The sequence below is a fragment of the Chelonoidis abingdonii genome, chromosome 5 (genome assembly GCF_003597395.2).
Source record: "Chelonoidis abingdonii isolate Lonesome George chromosome 5, CheloAbing_2.0, whole genome shotgun sequence".
NCBI lineage: Eukaryota > Metazoa > Chordata > Testudines > Testudinidae > Chelonoidis > Chelonoidis abingdonii.
This window is the reverse complement of record NC_133773.1, coordinates 129,619,471-129,627,320: the sequence shown is the minus strand read 5'-3', so window position 1 is coordinate 129,627,320 and position 7,850 is coordinate 129,619,471.

The window sequence follows — 7,850 nt, the reverse complement described above, 5'->3', positions numbered from 1 at the left end:
AACACCATTTTTACCCTCTGGCTATAGCATTTATGGACTTAGCCCCCTAATGAGTTATCCAGTCCTTTTAACCATTGTCTATAGTCCAGTCTTCACAACTCTGTCAGGTTAAAGTATTCCAAATTGATCTGTGCGCTGGTTGTGTGCAGACATTCCTTTTATTTGTTTTTAACCTGCTACCTATTATTTCAGTTGGTGACCCTACTTCTTGATTATGGAATAAGTTAAAAACTTTTCCTATTCCACTTTCTCCATACTCATGATTTTATACCTCTATCACTATCCCCCCTTAGGATATGTCTACACTACAGGATAATTCGATCTAGCTTAACTGAATTTGTATAAAGATATTATAAAGTTGATTGTGCGCGTCCCCACTAGGCGCACAGTTAATTCGGTGGTGTGCGTCCGATGGTCCGAGGCTAAGCGTCGATTTCTGGCGGTGCACTGTGGGTACTACTGTAAAATAATGAGGCCAAACATCGAATGCGTCCACACTAACCTAATCCGCTATAGTAATATCGATTTTAGCGTTACTCCTCTCGTCTTTGTGAGAGTACGAATCGATTTTAAAGAGCCTGAAATCGATATAAGAAAAAAAACAACGAGGTTAGATGGAAGTGCAGCGTATAAATCGATTTTAACGCTTGTTAAAATCGGTTTAACAGTTGTAGCGTTAGCCAGGCCTAGTTCTCTCTTTTTCCAACTGAAGATGGCCTGCTCTCTTAATCTTTCCTTGTTTTGGGACCCTTCAAACCGCCTATCATTTTAGTTGCCTTTTCTGAACCTTTTCTAGTTGCTAGAATATCTTTTTTGAGGTGAGAGACCATCTGTACAACACTTATCGAATGTGGACGTTACATGGATTTACATCTGGGCAAATATATCTCAGTCTTTCCCTTCCCTTTTATGATTCTAAACTCCCGCCTGGCTTTTTTGACCGCCTTCGCGGCACTGCGTGGACATCTTCGGAACATCCACAATGACGCCAAGATCTGCTTTCTTGACTCGTTCTGTACTATTAGATCCTCTCATATTGTATGATATAGTTGAGGTTATATCTCTTCTTTGTTCCTAGCCTCTGTTCATCAGAGGATGGAGATGGATGGCAGGAGAGAGATCACTTGATCATTGCCTGTTAGCTTCACTCCCTGTGGGGCACCTGGCATTGGCCACTGTTGGTAGACAGATACTAGGCTAGATGGACCTTTGGTCTGACCCGGTACAGCCGTTCTTATGTTCTTATGTTCATGGAACTGGGGAAAGTATTGGATATTTATATGCATAACAAGCACATTCAGAGTTACAATAAAGAGGATGAAAAAAACACTAGAATTTTGCATGGGATATAAACCCTTCAGATGCAGGGCATAATCCAACATCTAGCCAAGAGGGTGGGGAGAGAAGGAAGATGCTTTCCATGCAAACATGTTATTTCTTAACTGTCTACTGTATGCCCTCTGGGGCCTGCTCCCTGCACCTTTCTGGGCTACTTTTGAGATTCTTTCTCCATTCTAAGCTAGGGTTGCCACTTTAGAAAGAAAAAAAAAAAAAAAGGCACATCCCCCCACCACAAGGCAAGCCTGCAGTAACCCTAACCCCCAACCGCAAGGCAACTCTGCGACCCCCCCCCCACTTCAACAGCCACTTATAAGAGCTAGAGCGATAACACATATAGATAAGATTGATAACATCACAGGTCTCCTCATTCTCATGTGACTCAAACCCTCTCTCACACACAGGGGAGAAGCATTTGCACGTTGGTGGGCAGACAGCTGCTGTATTTTGAACAGTTTTGACCTGTTATTGCTTCAACTGTGGCATTGGGAATACTGCAGCATCTTTAGCAGGACACAGACATGTTAACATTAGCTATCCCAGTATATTGTGATAATAATGCTAATCTTTAGATCCATGTAAAAATAAAACCCAGAGATACATTATTTTTCTGACAACTGGCAAATCCCATTAAAAAAAACAGCCAGGGCACTCAAATACCGGTCAGGTGGTAACCCTAGTGCTAGCCCAGCATTGCTTCCCCTACAATAGTCTTTCCCCAGTAGACTCTGGCTCAGACCCTCCATAGGAAAGTGGGAAGGAGCAAGCCAGCTCCCTGTGGCTCCAACTCTCAACTTATCTCACTCTCAGGCCTTTTATAAGGCCCTGGTGTCCATTAAGCTGTCACCTGACTCTCCTTAGTCCTGCCCCCTCAGGTTTGGAAAGCATCTAATTAATTGTGGTACAAGTGTGGCTGCTCCCCTTTCCCCTTAAAGGAGCCAGTCACCCTGTGACAATGCTCCTCAGACAAGAGCAAAGCAATATGTAAAAGGCCTCTGGGCTATAACGAGCCTTCAGGAGCAGATGGCGTAAACTACCATCATGATCCTGTTCCCTAAACTCAGAGGCGTTACGTCCTGTAATGAGAGACATTTCAAACCTCAGCTTAATATCTAGGCTCTGAATCCCCATCCAAATTTCTCAGCGGTGTAGTCACTGTGTAGCAGGAGCTGGATCATTGCCTGGTCTGTGGAAACCCCCACACCCATTTACTTGTTTATCTCCCCTGAAAGCAGGACTTGTGTGAGTAAACAGTCCAACAGGGATACAAATACAAAATTCAGTTCAAAAGCTGCTGGTCTTCCTTAGTATGTGGGCACAGGGCTGCCAACCCTCCAGGATTGCCCGGGAGTCTCCAGAAATTAAAGATCAAGTTTCAATTAAATATTATGTAATGTGAGGAAACCTCCAGGAATATGTCCAACCAAAACTGGCAACCCTAATTGCACTTCCCACTGCCTCCATCAGTAATCAGGAGCCTGATTTGAAGCACCTTCAAAGCACAGTGCAAGACCCAACTCTTTACACGGGCTTTCCCCCATTAACAAGACCATAGGAACCATCTAGGTAGCCTCAACTCAGGAAACAGCCCAGAATAAGAAATGTAGGAATTGCCATAACAAAGTCAGACCCGTGCTTCATCTAGTCTCTACAATGGCCAATACAGTTGCTTTAGGGGACAGTACAAGCACCTCCAGATGAGTAGTTATGGAATAGCCCGCCCATAGGGGAACATTCGCCTTAATCCCATCAATAAGAGGTTGGTTTATGCCCTGAAGCAATAGGATTTTACCCCTGCCAAATGATTTGTTTAATAATCCTGTCCAATGTAATTGTGGATGTTCCATATAAATGTCTAATCCTTAACTTAATCCTACTAAGCCTTTGGCTTCAGTGATATCTTGTAGCAAAGAGTTCCACAGGGTCATGATGATGCAGTGTGTAAAAATTTCCTTTCATCTGTTTTAATTATGCTTCCTTTCAATTTCACCAAATACCCCCTTGCCCATTGTTTATGAGAAATGGAGAAGGAGCAGAGCTGCAAGTAAGAAGAACCAAGCCTAGCAGCTGAAGCACCCTCAGCACAGACAACAGTAGGCTAGAAGAGACATTTAAGGCAGGGCCAGATTAACCCGTAGGCTAATAAGGCTATAGCCTTAGACTCTCCTATTTTTAGGCACTACTGTAGAGCCTCCATTCCATATTGAAGTAACAGCTGAGCAACAGTAGTGAGGTCATCAGAAATTTTTTGTCTCATTAAATATTGCTTTGTATGAATTAATCCATCAAGATTGTGAATTCAATTTATGGCGGTTGTGATTTTGTCTTTGTGGGCTATGTAAGTGTTTGTGGGCCCACGCAATATTGAACTTTGTATACGGTACAAGTGAACCTGCTGCACCTGAAGAAAAGGAGTAGCCTCCTGTGACTTCTCTAACTGCAGTCTCTCCCCACTCCTCTGAAGACTTTCCCAATGACAGTAATCCAAATTATCCTTCTCCAACGATCCAGGCGAGTGAGATAGGAGTTCTCAAGATCTCATTGCATAGTGGACTGAGAAGGGCCCACAGAAATGTGAGAATCTAGATGCTGACTTTTCACTGACAAAGTGAGAGTACGCCAATCTGAATCGTTATCTGACCAAATCAATGTTTGAATATGTGAAGCCTAACAAACAGATTGGCCAGCGAGAACGGATCATCTATTCACCTTCTAAGAAAGAGTACTGTTTTTATTGCTGCCTGTTTTCTGATACCAAAAAGTGGGGAATGTTCTGCGAAGGCTTAGATAATTGGAAGAACACTGCATACACTACCAATCATGCAAGGAGTGAGCAGAATACATTATCAGTTAGCAGCTACCATGCCTGAAAGGAAGTTAGTGACAGAACTGAAAGACAAATGGAAAACCAGTTTATGGAAGCTCGTGCTTATTGGAAGAATGTTCTTAGGTGTGTAGTTGAAACCACAGTTTTTCTTGCTGAGCGTGGTGTGCCATTCCTTGGCTCAGATGAGATTGTTGGATTGAAACACAATGGCAATTAACTTGGTGTTCTAGAGCTAATTGCTAAGTCCAACCTTTTCTTAGCTCAGCACATCAATGAACATGCAAATCATGGAAAAGGCCATACATCATATCTATCAAAGACTTTGTGAATAATTCATTGCACTGCTGGCAAAGCAGACACTATCAGTCATTGTAGATGAGATCTAAGATGTGGAGTATTTTTCAGTGTCCACCAACTCAGCACCGTATGTGTTAAATATACATCAGCTGACTGTCATCTTGTGTTATGTGCTACGCAGCAGACCAGTTGAGCATTTCATGATCTTCATAACTATCACCAGCCACACAGGGGAGAAACTTGCCTCGTACCTACTCAATTTCCTCACCAAAAATGGGATTGACATCAGACTTTGTCATGGCCAAAGCTATGACTATGCAAGTAATATGAATGGCAAATATTCAGGGATGCAGGGAAAGATAACAGAGTGCAATGCTTTGATTATATACCATGTGCTGCACACTCATTCAACCTTGTTGGCCGGTCTGCTGTGGATTGTTGTGTTGAAACAGTTTCTTTTTTTGGATTTGTCCAAGAATTGTACAGTTTTTTCTCTGCATTAATCAGTCATTGGATGATTCTTAGAGATTTACCACCAAACAGATTCCCAGTGCCCAAATCACTCTCAGAGACATGCTGAAGCTGTGAATGCAGTTTTTCTGGGATATCCCAACATCCTTGAAGCGCTAGAGAGCATCAAGGATGATGAATCTCAAAAATCAGCAACAAGATGCAAAGATCTTGAATGATGCAATGTGCACTTTGGAAACTGGTATTTTGTGTAAGGTCTGGAATGAAATACTTCAGCCATTCAGCAGGCGCAGTCTGAGCTTGCAAAGTGCTCAAATTGACCTTTCCACTGCTCTATATCTAATGAGGAGTCTTGGAACTGTTCTTCAACAACTATGGGATAGTTCTGACAAGTATGAAATTCAGGGGGCTGCAAGGACTGCTAACCATGAATATAAGTCAGCCAGATGTCGCAAAAGACAGAAGATATGCAACAATGCAACTGCCAACTCATTCAGTGACAAGAAAGCCTTCAGCATTAATATCTTCGTCACAATCATCAGCAAACTGAACAGTTAATTTGAACATTGGATCGAGGCTTATGAAATATTCACAAAACCTTTAGTGTACTGACAAATTTTTCACCTAACATTTCAAGTTCCAAAGTCAGTGAAGGTTTCAAATGTCTGTAGCAGAAGTACCCAGATGATCTCCCAGTGGATTTTACTAACAAATTTCTTCAATTTGTTGAACTTGCATCACTCTTAGATACAGAGAGAAAAGATGACAAAAGCAAATCTATTTGGATATACCGAGTTATCACTGAATCCAATGTGACTGAATGGTTCCTGAATGTTGAAACTGCATTACAGCTGTATTTGTCACTAATGATCACTAACTGTAGTGGAGAACGTTCCTTCTCTCTTCTAATAAGGTCAAAAATGTCCTCAGATCCACTATGACTCAAAAACATCACAATGCTTTGTCCCTCTCGAGCATTGAGAATGAAATTGTCAGGGCTTTGAATTACAATGACATCATTCATGACTTTGCCACAGCTAAAGCGAGGGGGGCGGGGAATTGTTTATTTGAAGAATTGAGTTTAGTGAAAGTAGAATACATGTGTTAATTTTACATAAATAAATAATATGTAAATGTGTGTGTAGATAAGTATTTGATGACTTCATAATTTTTTTGCAATATGTAATTCATACTTAGGTCCTTCCCTCCCATTAGCCCTAGGCCCCTCATAACCTTAATCCAGCCCTCATTAAAGGGAATAGCATAATAAATCACCCTGCAGAATGCTGGGTTCTGGCTGGGTGATCTAAATAATTGTTTTGACCCTACTATCTATGGACTAAATCCTGAATGGGCAGAACAAATGTAACTCCTACTGGAAGGTTCTCAGCACCTCTCAAGAGCTGGATTGATAAATCCTGTCCCACCCTGCGAAGAGAAGGACAAAATTCCCATTGACTTTGATAGAGGCAAGATTTCACTTCTGACCAACACACATGACAATTCAGAAACTGAGATTCTGGAAAACAACTGTGCCTTGAAAAACAGAAGAGCTCTCTGATGTTCAATTTGGGTCTTCTTTGTGGTCAGTTTAACCAAGAAAATTTTTAATTTAAGTGATCACCAGTAAAACCAACTGAATGTTCATCACTCACTGTTCTGCAAGAGTTACCCTCTTTAGGCTGTGAGTACTGTGTTTCCTCATTCAAATCTATCTGTCTTCCAAGCACTGAAATATTTACTTATGGACCAAGACCAAAGGTAATATTAGAGAAGGAGTAAAGGGGTACATGGAACATGTATTGCTTCTGGTTTTGATTTGATCTCACTCCATTGTGTGTTTCATTATGGCCCACTGGATTGCTCTCTAATTGCTGAGAACAAAATAGAGAGGGTGAGGCAATTACTTTCTTTCCTGCCACTAACTGAAGCAACACATGAGTAGAGCTTGGTTTGGGCCATGATATTTAGATCTGGATCTAAACTTCCCCGAAGTCTGAATGTGTTTGGATCTTGGGTTTTCAGGTGCAACCCTTTGCTACTTTTAGAGTTGGCTGAGGGCAACAAAGTGTTAATCCATCATAGATTTTTTTTTTTTATGGCCAAAATGGCTCAAGCTGTTAAAAAAAAAAAAAAACACCCTATGGGAAATGATATTGTGTCGTTACAAAAAAAATTGTTTTTCCATCCCTTTCTGTACAACGCATACAATTGTTCAAAATAATAATGAGCTATAAGCTTGCATGACAGTATGAGCTTCCTCTTTATTAACGGACAAAATGTTCTTTTTCCAGCAGGAAAAAAACAATTGTGCCCCAAGTGAGATATGCCCCCCCACTGAAGGATGTACTCTACTCTGGTGCCATGGAAGGACCTGACGGTGATTTAAATACACACAGAACACTTGCAGGGTTTTTTTGTTTGGTTGGTTGGGTTGAGTTTTGTCTTTTTTAAAGGAAAAGCAATAATTAGTGACATGAAAGGCAAGTGAGGGCATGGAATAGAAAATCAAGAGCTGCTGTTGATCTTGAAAGCAAAGAGCGATATTCTATCGTAGCCCACTGGTCAGTGTATGTTATACATCCCCCTGTGCCCGATCCTCAAAGGATGTGATTCAGTAATGGCACCCAGCTACAGAGGCTGGCTCTTTTCCTCGGGCTGTAGGGACTCATGTTTAGGCCATGGAGGGCTTTGATTTGATGCCTAGTGCTGGCCAAGATGGTGGATGTCATACACTCAAGGTACGTCTTATACAGCCAGTGGGAGGTGAGATTGCCAGCTAAGGTAGACATGCATGAGTTGGCACACTCAAAATAGCAGTGTGGTGGCAGCTGCAAAGGCAGGCTGCCGGAATAAGTGTCCAGGGAGTTGGGCAGGACTGTATTCAAGGATGGCCAGCCTCTGCTGCCATACTGCT